Source organism: Pinus tabuliformis, chromosome 8 (assembly GCF_031772625.1).
Source record: "Pinus tabuliformis cultivar Carrire ecotype Pingquan chromosome 8, CPIR1, whole genome shotgun sequence".
Lineage (NCBI taxonomy): Eukaryota > Viridiplantae > Streptophyta > Pinopsida > Pinales > Pinaceae > Pinus > Pinus tabuliformis.
This window is the reverse complement of record NC_142294.1, coordinates 1,448,798,862-1,448,819,582: the sequence shown is the minus strand read 5'-3', so window position 1 is coordinate 1,448,819,582 and position 20,721 is coordinate 1,448,798,862. Positions and strand designations below refer to the sequence as shown.

The 20,721-nt window shown below is 36.1% G+C and overlaps 1 pseudogene; it reads right to left on the bottom strand.

The window, feature by feature from the left end:
- Window positions 1-3,355: 3,355 nt before the first annotated feature.
- Window positions 3,356-20,721, bottom strand: part of LOC149241178 (WRKY transcription factor SUSIBA2-like) — a 29,921-nt pseudogene continuing 12,555 nt past the window's right edge.

Below are 20,721 nucleotides of genomic sequence, written 5' to 3'. Positions count from 1 at the left end.
AATACAAGCATACACAAACATATAAACATCACATCAATTACACCTTGAAAATATTGCAAATGCATAAGATACAAGCACATGAAGATACTAAGCATTGGCAAAGAAAATCTCACACGCATTCCAAAGTACATATCCAAATGCCATACACAATCATTGTAAATACACAAACATAGAAATGAAACTAAAACAAGAAGCATTGTTACAATCATGAATACACATCAAATTTTGATCACCATACACAAATAATATTGCAAATACAAAAACATACAAATATCACCCATCAAATTTTAATCATCACAGAAACACATGTTGTAAAGGACACAAACACACGCATACACATTTAAAAATACATATCAACATGCCACACATATTCATTGTAAATACAAACATTAAAACTCAAACAACAAACATTGTGATAGACAATCAACAAACAATACATATCAGCGTGCCATACATATTCATTGTAAATACAAACATTAAAACTCAAACAACAAACATTATGATAGACAATCAACAAACAATACATATCAACATGCCATACATATTCATTTTAAATGCAAACATTAAAACTCAAACAACAAACATTATGATAGACAATCAGCAAACAATACATATCAACATGCCATACCTATTCATTGTAAATGCAAACATTAAAACTCAAACAACAAACATTATGATAGACAATCAACAAACAATACATATCAACATGCCATACATATTCATTGTAAATGCAAACATTAAAACTCAAACAACAAACATTATGATAGACATTCAGCAAACAATACACATCAACATGCCATAGATATTCATTGTAAATACAAACATTACAACTCAAACAACAAACATTATGATAGACAATCAACAAACAATACATACCATACATATTCATTGTAAATGCAAACATTAAAACTCAAACAACAAACATTATGATAGACAATCAGTGAACAATACATATCAACATGCCATAGATATTCATTGTAAATACAAACATTACAACTCAAATGACAAACATTATGATAGACAATCAGCAAACAATATATATCAACATGACATAGATATTCATTGTAAATACAAACATTACAACTCAAACAAGAAACATTATGATAGACAATTAGAGAACAATACATATCAACATGCCATAGATATTCATTGTAAATACAAACATTAAAACTCAAACAACAAACATTATGGTAGACAATCAGCAAACAAAACATATCAACATGCCATACATATTCATTGTAAATACAAACATTAAGACTCAAACAACAAACATTATGATAGACAAACAACAAACAATACAGATCAACAAGCCATACATATTCATTGTAAATACATACATTAAAACTCAAACAACGAACATTATGATAGACAATCAACAAACAATACATATCAACATGCCATACATATTCATTTTAAACAAAAACATTAAAACTCAAACAACAAACATTATGATAGACAATCATAAGCAAAACACAAAATGTCATCAATCATGAAACATTACATGAAAATAACATTAAATTAAACAATTGATCATGGCGCTAAATTAACTTAAAATCAATTTCTCATGATGCTAACTACTTTTAAATGTAACAGAAAAGGAAAAGTCAACACTAAGAAGTGGAAAAAGAGAGAAGATGCACAAACCCTTAAGAATGACCATGGTTCATTCTTAAGGGCATGGAGAAGGGGCTTTCTAGCCCCTTCAAACAAAAAAAATATATTTTTTTATTATGAGACTTTCCAGAGTAATTACACAATGAATAAATACATGTTAATTTCTTTTGAAAGTGATTAATGTCATAATCATTCCATCTCTTCTGTCACGAACATGATGGACATGAAAATGCTTCACATGCACATATATTCCAGTGATTCTCTGCAAAAATAATATAGTTTAAAACTCAATGACAATCCATGCTTTCTATATAGTGTAACAAAAAATACATAAATTGATTCATCATTTAAGAAAGAGAGTAACATAATTTGATGATTGAAGTTATCTTCATAATTCAACAGGGAGAAATTTCACTGCTTATATTGTAAAAGTTGGTAGTATCATCCTCTTAATTCCTAATGTAAGTTCTGGAAAATCATTACGAACATTATTTTAGACTCCTATCTTCTCTATATCTATTCTTTCTATTTCACAATTTTTATCTTCAACTACTTTCTATTTGACAGTTTTTTCTTCAACTGTTAAGACTTAATATTTATGATTTATCTAGTAATTTTTTTTGAACATAACTATAATGAAAAAAGAAAATAGTGAGCACCTGTGTATGTTGAAGCTCATCAACAAAATGGTTGAGCACCTGAGTATCCGGAAGTCGACCAGTTCTTTGCTGCGTCCATTCCTGTTTGAAAATGAATCCTAGACCAATGAAATCAAATTACTTTTACTTACTGGAGTGGAACACGATAAAATTCAGTGAGTTATCCAAATTTTAGAAACCCACACCAATGAAATCAAATTACTTACTGATTTGTCATTCCGGGGATCAATATTCATAGAAAATCCAAAATCTGATCCCTTGGATTTGATTTGTGATTCTGGGGATTAATATTCACAGAAAATCCCTTGGAGCTTTAGTACCGAATTTGTTATTTGTTCCACGCACGCACTAGGTCCCACAGGGACCGGTACAGGTAAGGCAACCAAACAAGGGCCACACACTGGAACAGGTAGGCAGCAACTAAACAAGGGCCATGCATTGGCACAGGTAGGCAGCAACCAAACAAGGGCCACGCACTGGAACAAGTATGCAGCAACCAAACAAGGGCCACGCACTGGCACAGCTAGGCAGCAACCAAACAAGGGCCACACACTTGTATAGGTAGGGAAACCACTGCCAGGATCGCTCTTGAGATATCCCACCATTCCTATGCTATGCTGAATCGAAATGGACCTCAAATCCAAAGGGAAGCTTATTTCACGTTCATTCTGCGTCGCATTGAGTCGCGGATGTAAGCTAATTTCGGCAACACAGCAGTGGTCCGTGGTGTCCCAGGTGTGGATGATCTTTCATGTTCTCTGTGTGCATCATTGCCAGGTCAGGATCTTCAATTGCTTTGCTCGTCCTTGAGATATCCCTTCATAACACTCCCAACCTCGACCATCTGCACTTCACCTATCAAATCCAATTCCAATTCCAATTCCACTGGGCCCAACCTTGCCCATCTGCCCAATTCCAATTCCACTGGGCCTAACCTCGCCCATTCCGCTTGGCCCAACCTCACCCATCTGCCCAATTCCGCTAGCTTTCATTTCGTGGGATGCAACTCAAACTCTTTCTCACCACACTCACATTTCCAAGCGCATGTGGGTGGGTAACACAAAATCTCAGCGCTTCAATTTTCAACAACACAGCAGCGGGCGGAGGCTGAGCTTATGGTTGGTTCCGTCCCTGACGAGAGGCAGGAATTGGTTAGAGCAGAGCAGAGCAGGCACTGTGTTAAGAAGAGGCAGGAATTGAGTTGAATTGAGCAAAGCAGAGCAGGAATTTTGCGTTAAGAACAGTAATGGCCCTTGCCATTGGAACTGCGATTTATGCATTTCAGGGACGTTGGGAGCCACCACACAGCCCTGCAACCAAAATGGCCGATCTCAAATCAAATTTGTTCCTGCTCATCCCACTCATTTAATTTGAATATATAACCATAAAAGCAGAGAGAGATGCAAAGAAATTTACCCAATCTACCTGGGATTCAATCCTTGCGCACGCCTTTGGATGTACCAATACCAATTCATATTTAAGTTTAACCTGCCAATTCGATTCAATAATACTTGAACAACAATAGAGCAAGTCAATTGCATTGAATTACAAAATTCATAATTAAATATCTTGTAAGAACAGAGCAAGTCAATTGCATTGAATTACAAAATTCATAATTAAATATCTTGTAAGGTAGGTAGCCAATCTAAAATCTGTAATGAAACTATTACATGTACAGATATTTGCATACCTGGTATGGTATTGAGAAGCTTGATGGATGTGGGTGGATATCTTCTCATATACATACTTGGGATGGGATTGAATCCTCCTTTAGCGCCCGCCTGCTGATTTAAAAAAAAATGAATTGATGTGAATGTCTACCTCCACCTCCCAGTACCGCACAACACAACACACATACACAAGACAAACAAGTCAAAAATAGACCCGACAAAACTCAGACAGACCAAACCAGACAAAACTCATACAAACAAAACAAAACATGACATGACATGGAGCTCCAAGACTCAATACACACAGGACGACCCATACAGTGCAGGCAACCATGGGAGAAGGAGAGGGAATGGAAAAGGCAGCGATTCTGACCAAGGTTGCAAATAAATAATGGTTGGATTCAACGGTCATGCTTTCACCTCTGCAAAAAAGGTTTGCTGCCAGCTCTGCAAAAGAGAAGCTTTTCTTTGACCGCCACCTCTGCAAAAAAAGCTTGCTGCCAGCTCTGCAAAAAAGCGCAATGTCAGTCTCTTTCTAATTATTTCACAGATATACTTTCATAAAGATACTTGTATCCATAGTTACCAGACTCAGCTGAGTTAACTTGGCTAGTCTGACTCTGCTGGGATCTAAATTTGAGCAGATCAGACAGATTCAAAGCTTAACCTGGTCATAACTCAGGGTATAACTCAGACTCGAACAAAACTTGAGAGTTATCTCAAGATCTGACTTGGGCTTGGGTAAGAATCAGGTAAAAATTGACAACTAAAAAATAAAAGTTTTGTCCAAGTTATTTTCTTTTGCCCAACTTTCGTGAATTAAGTCTCAAGTCTTGCCTGATTTTAAGTCAAACCTTGTTTCTTTGTCCATGCTGAGTTGCACATAATTCTTTATAGAAACAGTTTCCTTAATGCTATTTTATAGACATATAATTGAGTTCAGGATCAGCTGATGCTTCCTTCACTTTTTTTAATGAGGTTTGTATTTCCAGAATCTCTTTTGTACCAAATCTCTTTTAGGAAGTAGCTATTCCCTGAATATGAAGTTATGCATTATTTCTCAGTTCTTAGTTTTCTGTTTTGTTATGGATAAAAGATGTAGTTAGCATGCTATGCCAAGTTTAGTCATAGAGATTAGTAATGAAAATCCAAATACAACATATAAAAGATAAGGTTGACAGTGGATGGTTGATTGGCTCCCAAGATACGATAATTATATTTTCCTTTCCAGTGATCACTTTGTTGGTGGATTTTTTGGTATTTTTCACTTGTTCATGCTTCAGTCTTGTGTTTCAAGCTTTGGAATATAATTTCCTTCATTCCATTGTTGCTAAAGTTCATCGGCTTTATTTCATCTAAGATTCACTCACTTACACACAAACATAGGAAATGCATAGGAATTCGTTTAATTCTGAAGCGGAACTAGAATAAAGAACAAAGGAAGAAAACATCTTTATTTATCAAAACCGTGCTGATTATTATTGCTAAGGCTTAATACCATGAAGAATGACTGGTGAATAGGACTACAACAAAACCTACTTAGATACATACTTAGACTGACACTTCGCTACATAAACAGCTGCATTGAAACTGACTTACTGAGACAGTCATCCATGTAGTTTGTAATTTCTCAATACTGCTTTGCCGTGATTGACAAAACTATTCATCACATGTTAATATGTCGATCCTATATTTTTCTCTTGTACTGGGCAGTGTGTGGCATAAATGGGCATGTGACTACTCTGTGAAGAAGCAATGATAAATTTTCCAACCATCAGAAATAATGGAAACTCCAGATTTATTTCAACTAGATTTCTCTTCAAGCACCCCTTCATACGATTCCCGTCCTTTGAAAACAATGTTGTTCTCACCTTTTGAGAATTGGGGCTTGTGTCCTCTCAGATATTCATTTTTCAATCTGAAGGATGTTGTTCCAGGATGGTGAGAAAATGGAAATAGATGTTCCAACATGCAAAAGTGCACCTTGTGATCTTCCTATCAACTTCTTTTCCTTCACTGTACCACATGGCATCCTTTCTGCCATCTGACTACTGTTCCTACCTTGCTACTCAGACAATAAGAGGTACTTGTTGAATGGTGGGTCCTCCTTCCAGGGGATGCATTGTCCTTGAGTTGCTTTGTCTGCAATTTCGGCTTGGCTTGTGTTTCTTATATAAGGCATCCTGTTCAGCATGTTGAGTGTATTAGGGTGGAGCTAGACTCCATGACCACTCATGCAAAAAGTGGGCCCTTATGGGAGTGCAAGACTCTTGGCAAAACTTATCACTTTGTGACAATTAAATTCATGTGTTCTTCCCTTGGCATGAGAGTCAATTTGGTGGTATGGTGACAAAAGAGGATAATTATTTTGAACAATGGGGCTTTAATGACTTGGCTAGCACTTTGAGATGAAGATCTAACCATTTCAATGCTGGAAATCATTGTAACCATCAACTCCTGTTGCACTCATAAACTTGTTGGCTGCGCTGATAAACCTACTGGTTGCAATCACTACCTTACTGGTTGCATTTTATGTTCTACATCTGGAGAACAACATTTCATGTTTTACATGGCTTTTGTATCTGTGTTATTTTGGTTACCATTTCCTGTTCTACAACTGGAGGACAACATTTTACGTTCTACATGGCTTTTTTGTCAGTGTTATTTTGGTTGCCATTGTTTAGGTGTTCAGGTTTTCTTCCCTCTTTTGTAAATTAGTGATAGGAGTTGCTTTTTCTTAATTGTAATAAGAGTTGCTTTCTCATATTAGTAATGTAAATGCCTAATAAATTTGAAGTTACAGATTTAGTGGAAGTAATTCATTTTGCTACTCCTAAAAGCTTGTGTTAAGAGTAAGAGGGCTATTAATGGGACATGCCACTGTAGCAATAAGAATTGCAGTTATTGTGAATATGGATATCACAAAGATAACTGAGAATAGAGACTAAGAATGTCTATATGGATAACCCCCAGTCTCCCAATTTGCATTTATCTGTTCATCAACCATTCGTAAAACTTAGGATTCATAAGAGGCGATGCATCATCTGCAAGGTACATCGCCCTAAACCAGTCTTATGGCCTGGCGAGAGAATATTGGTTAGGCCCTTCGGGTATTGTCCTTAGCAGAGAACATTGTCCTACTAGCTTAAAATATAAAAAATTTCCATAAACTTTGTCTTCCAGTATTCAGCTGTCAAGTTTGGTCTTTCCGTATAAAAGCTTCGGCATTTTTGATCATCAGCAAATAAAATTTAAAAAACAGGGTTCAACAGGGTTTTAGTGTTTCCATTCAATTTGTTTTATAATCTTTGACTTAACCCCCATTATTTGAATTAAGTTTGTTTACTATCAATCTTTGTTCCCTCCATTGGTATTTGACCGCTAGCAATTGAGAATAAATTAGCCATCCATATTCTCTCTTACGGCTAATGGCTGCATGCATGGAATTCACTATTACTGTGTTTTTAACCAACATACAATGTGATGACTCTATCACATTGTATTTATTTTTCATATCACGTTTGGGCCATTGCTATGTTAGCTGGTAAAGATAATTGTATCCATAGTTACCAGACTCAGCTGAGTTAACTCGGTTAGTCTGACTCTGCTGGGATCTAAATATGAGCAGATCAGACAGAGTTGAAGCTTAACTTGGTCAGAACTCAGGGTCTAACTCAGACTCAAACAAAACTTGAGAGTTATCTCAGGATCTGACTTGGGCTTGGGCAAGAATCAGGTAAAACTTGACAACTAGAAAATAAAAGTTTTGTCCAAGTTATTTTCTTTTGCCCAACTTTCCTGAATTAAGTCTTAAGTCTTGCCTGATTTTAAGTCAAATCTTGATTCTTTGTCCATGTTGAGTTGCACATAATGCTTTATAGAAACAATTTCCTTAATGCTATTTTATAGAGACATATAATTGAGTTCAGGATCAGCTGATGCTTCCTTCACTTTGTTTAATGAGGTTGTTTGTATTTCCAGAATCTCTTTTAGGAAGTAGCTATTCCCTGAATATGAAGTTATGCATTATTTCTCAGCTCTTAGTTTTCTTTTTTGTTATGGATAAAAGATGTAGTGAGCATGCTATGCCAAGTTTAGTCATAGAGATTAGTAATGAAAATCCAATTACAGCATATAGAAGATTAGGTTGACAGTGGATGGTTGATTGGCTCCGAAGATACTATAATTATATTTTCCTTTCCAGTGATCACTTTGTTGGTGGATTTTTTGGTATTTTTCACTTGTTCATGCTTCAGTCCTCTGTTTCAAGCTTTGGAATATAATTTCCTTCATTCCATTGTTGCTCAAGTTCAAGAACTTTATTGCATCTAAGCTTCACTCACTTACAAACAAACATAGGAAATGCACAGGAATTAGTTTCATTCAGAAACGAAACTAGAATAAAGAACAAAGGAAGAAAACATCTTTATTTATCAAAACTGTGCTGATTATTATTGCTAAGGCTTAATACCATCAAGAATGACAGGTGAATAGGACTACATCAAAAGCATGGAAAACAAAATTTGGGAATTTTACTTCCATGAGGAATGACTTATGCATAAAACAAAATTTGGTCGTTCTCATTATTTACTACTTACAATCACAGTATTCCCTTTCTCCCCATCTCGATGCTATATTTAATGGAATTTGATATTGTTTTTATGTTGAGCTTGAACAACACCATAGGTTGACTGATTCAAATTTGGAAAAAAGTATGAAAGGTATAGCCAAAAATTAAAATTATGCTAGCAAATCTAGGTCCAACATCTATAGTGTTCTGGGATATAAAAGTGAACACGAATTCATTCTTTTATTTTTTAAACAAGAACAATTTATGTTCATATTATGAAAGATAGTTTACATACTATGAAGTCTTGTTTAGAGGCAAAACATACTGAGATACATACTTAGAGTGACACTTAGCTACATAAACAGCTGCATTGAAACCGACTTCCTGAGACAGTCATCCTTATAGTTTGTAATTTCTCAATACTGCTTTGCCGTGATTGACAAAACTATTCACCACTTGTTAATATGTCAAAGTATATCTTTGTCTGCCTTCCAGGAACCCCCAACAGGGTATCCTCCAGAGGAGTGTCATTTTGAGTAGAGTAAGAAGTGCTTGAATCAAAGCCTTCGCTCCACTATGATGGGAGGTACTTCCTTGAAAGCTGACCATAGATTCTAGCATATTGGGATAAGAAAACAGAGTTATTCGATGGAACTTTTCTGTTGCATAATCTCTGTACAGAGGCCTCTTGAAGCTGGGATTTTGTCTCTTGAAGTTGAGAGCCTTTTGAAGCTGGGATTTGGTCTCTTGAAGTTGAGAGACTTTTGAAGCTGGGATTTGGTCTTGTGAAGTTGCTTTGTAGGGAGTGAGAACTTCAATAGTTGTTGGTCTCACTTGCAATGAATTAATGCTGGAAGCCAATCCTTCACAGAGAGTTGAGAACAGAGGAAGCACGGAGAGAAGGAAAGCGTTCCAAATATAGCCTGCTAGCTGAGTCATAATGTTATATGTTGAAGGAAGGACACCACAACTCCTCCTTTCTTCCATACTGCGATCTGAGTCCTGATAACATTAAGCTTTCCTTGTTTTTTGTGTTTCATTTTCATGGAAAATTCGGACATGTTTATATTTTTTTCCAACATAATGTGCTTTCCCTCCCAAACGTGGAATTTCCTTAGAGTCTCTCTAAATCTGTTTATGTTTCTTTCTATCTCGACATTCAAAGAACTTTAAATTCCCATTTATGGAGCTACTACTACTTGTCAGTCTCTAAGTATTGTTATATCTTCTGAGGTGTTCTTTTGTAAGTTTTAATATAAGTATTCCTTTTGAGTGATGCCAAGGATTCTACATTGTTGTTGGTTGCTACTCCAATGTCCCAAGTTAAATTTTCAAATAATCTTCCTTTTGTTGTTAAGATTATCCATGCCATGAACGAATGGCTTGGATCTCCTTTTGATGTTCATCAAAGAGCATTTGTTAAAATCTTCGCATCCAATCATTAATATAATCAAATTTGTAGGAGATTACTTAAATGGGATTACATTCATGTACTTTTTTGGTGCTGGTTTCCCTCCCTTTCTCTTCCCAATTTGCCAAATCATAAGTATTCTTCCAACCTTTTTCTTGTTGGCTTAATTCACTCTGCCTAATTTTTGAATTTTTCTAATCAAGTTGGCATTGATTCTTTAGACGTATTGGGAATATACCTATTTTCATTGAATATCTTGTCGTTTTGATCAGCTGTATCTTCGAAAGAGAATAATATTCCAAATTACCTTTATAATTGGCTTGTTTTTGAATCCTTCAAGCAATAAAAGAAACCAGTTACTGAATAGTTCTTCTTTAGAAGATGCTGTAATAGAGGAGGGGAGACTCATTTCTGTAACCGAAGAACGTAGGAAAGGGGGTTTCATTGTTTACAAAACAATAGTCACATCTTGAAGGATCATTGATTCCTTGTTTCACCAGGTTCTCCTCTGTTAAAAGTGTCTCATTTGGCCAGACATTAAAAGTCAAGTTTGGAGATGGAATAGCTCAATTCGATCTTGTTTCATTTGATTTCTAGAGAGAGGAAGGATCCGCTCCTTCCAAGAAGTTTGAGGTATCCTTCTTTAATAATCTATTTTCTTGATTGGGTGCCCTGTTTTACTTATTCCTTTCTTATTGGAGCTTTCCCATCCGGGACTTGGGTCGAAGTTTGAGGTATCCTTCTTTAACAATCTATTTTCTTGATTGGGTGCCCTGTTTTACTTATTCCTTTTTTATTGGAGCTTTCCCATCCAGGACTTGGGTTAGAAAGGTCCAAAGGGTGTTCAGAGTATTAAGAAGGGAAATGGGATAGATCCACTTCGTTTAAAGGGGAAGAATGTGAATCAGCCTAGGAGGATATATGTGCCAAAAATGAAGGATGGTTAACTTTAGACCATCTTCAAAATGGAGAGAATTCCAGATTTGATATTTGAAGGGTTTCCAAGGACATGGTTTTCCAAATCTTTCCACAAGAGCCATCCTTTGGCTATAAAGTTAGATAGTTGTATATTTATAATTTATTTCAAGCTCATGGCCTATCTAGACACTAAAATGATGTATGAGACCCACTTGTTTGTGAGACTAAAAACCCTCTCCACATAACATTTGCATTATTTAATTTACAATAGTGTATATCTAGACTAACTCTGTTTGTGCCGTTTTCATTGTTTAATTTACAGTGGTATACATACTGTAGCTTTCTAGAATAACTCCTATTGTACTTGTATTTATGTTTGGTAATGGTGTCCCATGCAAAGTTTTCTATAATATCTCCTATTGTACTTGTATTTATGTTTGCTAATGGTGTCCCATGCAAATCTCCTGTTACATTTTAGTAAAAACAATGTTCACATATTTGTGTGGAGATGATGCTAGGTACCGATTCTGACTTCTTAATCAAAGGGATACTTTCATACTTCCGAAATGCTTCCAACACATTATAATCGTGCAAAGTTGTTGTTTATTGTTGACAAGTATTTGTGCAATGCATTTCCATTTAAAAAAACAACAAAACAGAACTCACAAAACCTTCATTGAATTCACATGCATATGATGGGCGTAGAGCCGTCACATGCATTTCATAACATGTAGTTTCAGTGGGATGTACTAATTATAAGTAGCGTCTTTTATCTTTTAATCCAAACGATAAAGTTTCATAATGTAAGGACATATCAACCTTGGACTTACTGGTTGCCATTATAACACCAATGGTATATCCAACAATGCAAAAACTGGATATACCAATAATTTATGACTTAGCAAGGGTTGAGATGTCCTTTGTAGTGAGGGTGCCTAACCTTCTAGCCTTATCACAACAGGCGAAACATGCCCCTTGGAATTGAACCTGGGTGGATAGGAGAACAAACTATGTTCCCAACCACTTGAGCTACTAAGACGAGACAATAACCTTTGTGGTTATTGATTGGCACGGATGGACATGACAAAAGGTTGATAGCTAAAAATAGTTAGTTTATAGGTACCCTTGTTGATGGCAAGGTGCACCATGGACATGTCTATTTCCCTTTGTCAAACTTGGCACGTTGCAAATTTGTGTAGCTCCCATTAGTTAGGCCTACTAAGAGAAGCTCGGAAAGGAACTTGGCGATTTGCAAGTATGACGCATGATGAACAATATTGGCATAAAGAAATTGATTAGCTTTTATAGACTTGTGATCCTAGGATACATGTAGATTCCAAGAGTTGGGGATTTGCTATTTTAGGGTTGCAATGGATGGGTAGAAGTGCCCTAAGGCATAAGCATCCGAGAGTACAATTGTACAATGCACTAGTTGGGTTCACATTCATTTGGCACACATCCACTGGATGAACTTCTTATGTGCACCATTGCTAAGCACACTTGGGTGCGATGGGCACATTTGTTGGGTGTGTGGCATCTCGGGCCCAACGTGATAAAGATGTTTGATAGTTGATGGAACAAGAATGAAGTGGGAAAATGCACCATTGGCCACACATTCATCAGGCACACATCAACTGGACACACTTGTTGGGTGTACCTTTGTTGTTTGTGCTTGGGCACCTTCAGCACAGCAGCATTAGATGTCAGATAGTGGATGGACAAGAAGGGGCAGAGACTAATAGGCACACATATGTTAGACATGCTTACTGGGTGCACCCTTAGGCACCATTGGCTACACATTCATCAGGCACACATCAACTCGAAACACTTGTTGGGTGTACCTTTGCTGGTTGTGCTTGGGCACCTTCTACACAACACCATTGGATGTCAGATAGTGGATGGACAAGAAGGGGTAGAGACTAATAGGCACACATATGTTAGACATGCTTACTGGGTGCACCCTTGCCATGTGTGCTTGGGTGCCTTGGGCACACTTGTTAGGTGTGTTGTGACTTAAGCACAACACCATTAGATGTTGGACAATTTGAAATCAAGTAATGAAGGGGGTTAAATGCATCATTGATCATAGAAGTTGGTGATGTGGAAACTTGAGTCCACTTAAGCATAGAGATGTTTGTAATATGCCAAAGAAGGATGAAAGTGTGAGACAAGTCTTGTATAAGTAGTGGACACCTCAAAGTTGCTAAGGCATCATCCATTGATCATTCACCAAGAGTGTAAATGAGCTCGATTATCGTGCTAAGTTCAAGGTTGGCATGGTAGGGTGAAACTGCACTAATTGAGTGAGAAGAAAAAGAAGACAAGAATTACAAGAGGCAATCTTTCAATTTTTTAAAGGGTTTGGATTGTGAAAGTCTATTGGGTAGTAGTTAAGGCAATACTTTCTTTGACTCATTGTATATCTAGAATAAAGTTGCAATTATGTTGTTATATATCTGTGACATTTTTTATATGATAACAGTAAGGCACTTGCCTTGGATGCTACCTCTACTTTGTGTGTTGTTATAATATGTTTACTTGAATGAATGTTATGTTCCTTGCAATGTATTTTGTTGGTTAAGTGTTAAGTATTGTTGGGATGTTTTAAAGGTTGTGGTGGGACATGTGCCTATTGTTTAATGAATTTGATTAAGTTGGATTCAATTGCATTTGACACATTGTAGCTTGCAGTAGAGTTATGAGTAGACCTCAGGTTAAAGTGTGTAGTGTGGTTGTTGTAGGTGTATGTTGGCCAACCGACTGTGGTTGAGTAAAAATAGTGTCACACAACCTCAAGAGTCAAAACAGGCTTGGGGAAACTTAGGTTCTTGTACAAAAATTCTAGCAAACTGTAGGTTCATGACAATTCGTATCAAAGCAGTGCAAATGTTCATTATGTTTGACCAAACTTGAGGCAAATTAGTAGGTTTGGGGACAAAATCAACCACAAGAGTGACTTAAAGGTTGGAACAAAAACTTTGTTCTTTTTTTAATCAAGCAATCAAGACTACATTTTTGCACAAAAGTTGAATACTTCAACCTCTCTTTAACCATGACTTAGAAGGGCGCTTCAAGCTTCGGTGGCAAGTTAAGCAGGTTGACAAAAGTAGGCTGAGGTAGTAAAGTAGATTGAGTCTTTGAGACTTCGGGTAGATTCTTTGCCCATACCTATATGCAGATGGATGGTGCAAAAGAAGAGTATGTGATGACAATGAAGCAATTGAAATTGCCCAAATCTAGTGTTAAGAATGTTGTTTGTTTCCTTTATTATCAGAATCATTTTGCTATTGATTTTCCTTTGAAGAAGATGTTGGAAGACCCCGAAGTACTCCAAGTGCAAAAAATTTAGAAGATAAAAACAACAGTGTTGGGAGGAGCCCAAGTGTACCAAACTTCAAAGGCATAGGTCCTTGATAGGCAAATTTAGGGTAGAAACTCAAGAACAATTGTTTGCTAATGTAATGTTCTTGTGAATCAACCAAATTATTTGGAGTCTATATTTGTGAATCACTAGAATTTCTTAAGGAGAACTTAAAGGAGAATTTTGAGTGGAGGCCAAGGTCATAAAGCTTTTGAAACACCTTAACATTATGTCTTTGATATGACCTTAGTTACAAAAATATGAAATGGTACTCATACATAAGAGAACACACGAGAGAGAAAGTGTGAGAAGATGATAGTGAGGACTATATACATGTTATCATGCTCATATTATCAGTAAAATATTGTGAAAGACTGATAAAGCTAGGCAAAGTTTCCAATAAAATGCAGATTGAGATCCTTTTTTATGGAGCTACCCAAAAGAACAAAGGAGAGTGAAAGTTGAGGATCATCATTTGATGCCACACTATATTGTTTGATAAAACTAAATTAATTAAATTGACATGCCTCCGACACGACTAGATGATATATCAAGAAGTTTTTAATTTTTTGAATTTAACTCATAATAATAATAATAATAATATTATTATTATTATACAATTTTAAGGTCACATCCAAGCCAAAAACCAAATTGGTGTATGAGACCCCCTTGATTGTGGGACAAGGGACCCACCTCTGCGCAACGATTTGACTGCTAAGTGTATGAAGGCGTACATACTCTACCCCTTCTAGTTTTGAACTTGTGACCTCTTAAGAGGAAACACATGCTCTTAACCATTAGGCCCACTCAGGTTGTATAATGATTAATACGTCAAAAACAAGAAGAATAATTGGCTCACATAGAGCTAGAGCTCTGCACCAGTACTTACAGAAGCATCGAACTTGAAGGCTTTATACAAAGACACATGAAGAAAGAGGAGTGTGTATAGGGAAGTGCACTACACTTGTTTGATAATTCCACACATTTTGAGGGCATGCCAATGGAAATGTCAATGTTGTTGGATACACTAGCATTCGTTAGTTTTAGAAAGTTCTCTTTGTCAAATATGTTGTTTTCATGAAGTAATATTTCCAACCAAGAGGATAAAGACTTTGCGTTTTTTTCCCAAAGGAAAGATCGTAATTTTCATTAATAATATATTGGAAATTGCATGTAGGAGATGATGTGAAGCATATCCAAAACTGTGTAGCTGATGTTGTGATAACATGTCCAAAACTGAGTAGGTCTTACAATTCAGATCCCACTATGTATCCAAACATAATACTGATATGTCTATACATACCTATCTATATATACATCGTCATACATATGAGAAAATTAAACATAATAAAAGCATGGTAGATGTGTGGTAAAATCATATAAGTGCATAAAATCTCCACAAAATGACCAGAATCCTTTTGCTATGCTTTGTCTTCATTGCTGCCAATATGATCTATGAATGGATGATGATAATATTGATAGTATCCGACTCCATTGTGCTCAATAATTAACCATGTGGTCATCTTGACTAAGGCATGAGTAAAGAATACCTTCACTCGCTACTTTTCAACACTCCCTCTTAGCGAGGAAGGTGCTTCTGGAAGAACCTGGTCCACCTAGATTTGTCTCCTTTGCTACTACGTTTTTTGCGGTTGCAACTGCTCCCTATGAATTCAAAGGCTTCCTTTCTTTATCTCGCAGAATTTGATTTGAAGACCTGTTCTTTCCAACCATGCTCTATGAGTCCATCACTTTAGTGATAAGTGTCATGTATCCTGTGTACCTATGGGGTTGCTTCCTCTGGCTGAAGGTGATACTGGAAGATCCAACTCTCTCTTGATCTCCCTTAAACAAAACCTCTGCCCTCTCTCTCTGAAGGTGATACTGGAAGATCCAATCTCTCTCTTGAGCTTTGTCCCCCTCTGAGAACTACTTGCCTTTCTACTCAAGGTTGTGCTTGTCTCTACCTAGAACTTGTAGAGATTCTTTACCCTCACACCTATCTTGCTTCTTACATCCAGAAGCTAAATGTTGTAGGTAAGCCTTACCCCTCCTGAAGATTACATGATAACCCTTGTCATCATGGGTAGCTGTCGAAACAAGATTCTGCTTTAATCCTAGAACATAAAGGACATCTATGAGGAGAAGTTAATACTTGAATCCCTCTAAAAAATGATAGTGCTAACTCCACTAGCTACATTCATGCCATCATCTCTTAGCTCAATTTGAAAAAACGTATCCTTCTCCTTCAAGTGGTTGAAACATAATTTTTCGATATGAACTTTTTAATTAGAAACAAAAAAGTAGACCTTGTTTGCATGATCCAACATGGCCAATGCTATAGTGTTTGTGTTGAAGAATCTTGGGCATTTAGAATTAAAGTGATTCTTCTTACCATGATAACAATTTGTGAAGTGTTTTTACAATTATCTTATCTTGATGTTCTTTGTATTATTAGTGTGTGTTTACTTCATCAAACTGATATCAAAACAAAGAGACAAGAACACAAGATATTTGGCTTTTTTCAAGGGCCAAAACCTCTCCCTCGTGGAGAGGAAAACCCACACAAAATTCTTCTTATAAAAATTCCAATTGATAGATACCAAGACCATGACCCTTGATCCATTCTGCCACTCCAAGACAACACGACGTGAATGATATGCAATTGCGATAATCGGTGGACCCGACAGACTATCAACTGCAGTATAACTTGTATCACATCTGAAATATATCGCTATCGAAAAAGCCAGGGTAATACATATAACGAGAGTTGCACTGTGCGATATGTGATTGCGATATTGCAATCTCAACCTGATACTATCGGGTCCGATTCTGTTGAACTTCCCTTCTGCGATGTGCGATTGCGACTATTGCATTGCACCCTGGCTTGTTCTAGGGTTGATTCTTTAACTTCGACCCACCTTAAATATGCTAGTTAATAACCAACCTATGGGCGTGGTAGTAAATCTTGGTGTTGTTGTGGGTGAGGTCGTGAGTTCAACCTCAACCTCCTCACATAAAATTTTATTCGACCTTTTAGAGGGCACGTGGCAACCTCTGGGTTTGCCACATGTCACCCTCTCATTGGTCCACCTGTATAACCTTCAACCAATAGCATCCTGCCAACTCATGTCTTTAAGAATGTGCCACATGGAACTCAACCATTCACTGATGAGATTATGGTGCCACCTCAGCTACACAGTCATTGCCAACTGGGTAGCCTAGTTAGCAGTACGTACTGCTGACTAGGTTGTCCCCTTTTTTTTCCAAAAATCTACCTATTTGCCAAATGAACAGAATGTGTTTCTGAAGCCATATGGTGTCCATGTCACGCGAAACAAGTTGCAACAGTTTCAAGATGACGAGCACTACGCAGTCATTCAGGTTCCATACCATTATGACAGCTTTATTTTTTAGAATAATTTTGAGCACCTCATCAAAGAATTACCTAGAAAAAACCCACAAATGGAGGCTAATAATTGTCAAGATGGTCTAGGATTTACCATACAATCCATGAGTACAGGTTGGAATTTGTCAAGATGGTCTAGAATTTATCTTTCAACCCAGAAATGGAGGCTAGCATTTGTCAAGATGGTCTAAATTTTACCTTAACATAATGTTTGATATCATTACACCTCATATGATAAATATTCTTATTAAAAATCCTTAGCAACAACTTCCACTATCCATACTCCCTGACTACTAGAACTGGTTAATACAAATTCACTCACATGAAATATATTGTGAGAGCAGAAATAGAGAACCAACTAATTTTTAAATCATACCTGGAGTATCCCTGAATGAATATCATGTATATATGTTTAGCTTAATGTGGAAAAAACAACAATTATGCATTGAATCAAAATTAAAAAGGAGTAACATGAATATGTTTAAAGAGGCTTGACTTCCCAAGGCTATAGCTACATAGTCTCCTCCTAACCCTAAGCTTCCAATAAGTCCCAATCTATCAAACAAGTAACTTAAGAACAAAAGGTGATTGCCACAAAATGAAAATGTATACACCCATCTAGCTTCCTCAAATATCATTCTTGATAGAATGAATATACATATAGAGATAGATAAATAACAGATAGATGAGACTGGTCCATGGCATAATTTTGCATTTTCTTGAAAAAAGATTGTAATATGTCCTCAGTATGATTTATTGATAAAATCCAGATATGCTGTAAAACAAAATTCAATACTAGTGGTTACAACATCTGCATAAAAAGGTTATCACCTTGAAAATACCTTGTAAACAAAACAAGGTTGACATGTTTGGTATTGTAATTGAAATAGATTAGGCAGGAATAAATCAATGTCTAGAAACTATTTACAAGGTCCAGAGATTGAGTTGAAAAAATATATAAACAATAATCAAGGTTCAATAAAACAATTCACTTGCTGATCCTTTCAGAAGAGGGGTCAAAAGTTAAAGCTGTAAACGGGCTCGACAAGATGCAGTCCAGAACAACATGACACACTTGCCCCCACAAATTAACATGTCAAAAATTTCACATGTACATGTTATGTCAAGGTCAACTTGAAGCCAAGAATATTCCAGATTGCTTGCTTGCGAAGAAATTTAACTTGGTAAGGAAAATATCCACTGTTAGCTGTTTAGTTATACTCTATAGTATGCACCACCTGTCAATAATCATCCAATAACATCAAATGATAGCAAAAATACATAGCTTGGAGCCACACTCACCAATGTCCAAAAGAATATAGAATGGTAGAGACATATAAATGTTAGTCTCTTCTCTCTTTGTATATATTAGAGGGCCAATTCAATGTAAAGAAGTATCAAACAATAAATTGCCCCTTTTGTTCTTCTTTAGGCCTAATTAGTCCATCTTTGTATTAGACTAGTTGTAATATAAGTGAACAGAATTACCTGAACCAATACTAGAATACTCATGGCTTGTAGACTTAATCTGCATTGAAAAAGAAGTCAATGCTTCTACTTGTTGTATTAAGTGAACAAAATTACTTGAACCAATACTATAATACTCATGACTTGCAGAATTAATCTACATTGAAAAAAAGGTGGGCACTTTTTCTTGTTGTATTTTTGAGTGCTTACTCTCTAGACCAAATGCCCCAAGGCCCATCCCCAACCCCATACTTCTCTCAACAATACCTACACCTACATGACCATTTTGATAAGTAAAACTCTCATTTACAATTATTCCAAACATATAATTGTTGTTCCCATAACCATTGTTAAGATCAACATGCTTCCTCACAGAACATCCTGCATTTGTGCATTTATAGTAGCTCCTACCAATACCACACTCTCTAATGGTAAGGACCCAGGTAATAAAATTTTGAAAAGAAAAATATGATGATTATAGTGTTTCATATCTTCACCTCACAAACGTAAAACTAAATTATATGTAAAAGTATAATATCTTAAGGGCCTTCACATTTGGAATTTCACTGCAGTACAAAGCATGTAACAACAATATACAGTCTAAGCTAGATTAGAGATGAGTGCTCGAGTAAAGACCACCTATAGCTAAGCTAAAAAAAAAATCTTTGGAAAGTGTAGGAGATTTGGAAACGTATTCACATTTGTGGTAAAACCTATTCTAACAAATGCATTATTCTATTTTGCATGTATAGAAATAAATATATCCAAGGTGGACCACATAAGAAAATGTGTAAGTGTTATTAGCATGTACGATACTATGATATAAAATTCACCTTTTCTACTATTTATAAGTTCCATACCAAATGCCCGATATTGCATGCCATGTTCACATATTTTGTTTAGATAATTGTTTAGCTACTGGAAATATTATATAAGAAAATGATCTTCATAGAGAATGAAACCAAACGAATAATACTCATTCAAGGGTGGTTCAATTCTCTTAACGCTTAACAACATTAATCTTACAGAAAACCTAAATCAATGTCACCACCCAAAGATGAATCATAGAAAAGGTTCCAGATCCTGAAAAAAAAATGCCATAGCTCTAAAATAGATGAATTATATTATGAGGGAATGTAGCAGCTGAAGAAGTGACATACAATTGCACCAATCATTATACATGGACAAGAAGATTGTATGTCCTTCAATGAAAATCTAATGGCCCATTTTTTTTTTTTCAAAGTGGAGGAGCAGAATTATCAAAAATATCAAATTCCTGGATGTGCAAACTTTTTTGAGGGTGTAAAGAGTTAAAGTAAGGTGATTTCCCCACTTTGGAACATGTGAACTCCCATTAGCAACATGCCTATGGCATATGGTCCAAACAATTTATCTAACCCTACCAGGCAACTTGTGACAATGAAGGAAGTGGCAAGGTACACCCAAACCCTATCCTTCACTTAAGTGTGTGGGTGTGGCTCAAACTTATACATTACACATCCCTCATGCTGGGTTGTACACCTATATATATATATATATATACATATATATATATATATATATATATATATATATATATATATATATATATATATATATATATATATCCTATAGAACTATCTAGATTCACTGATATCATGGA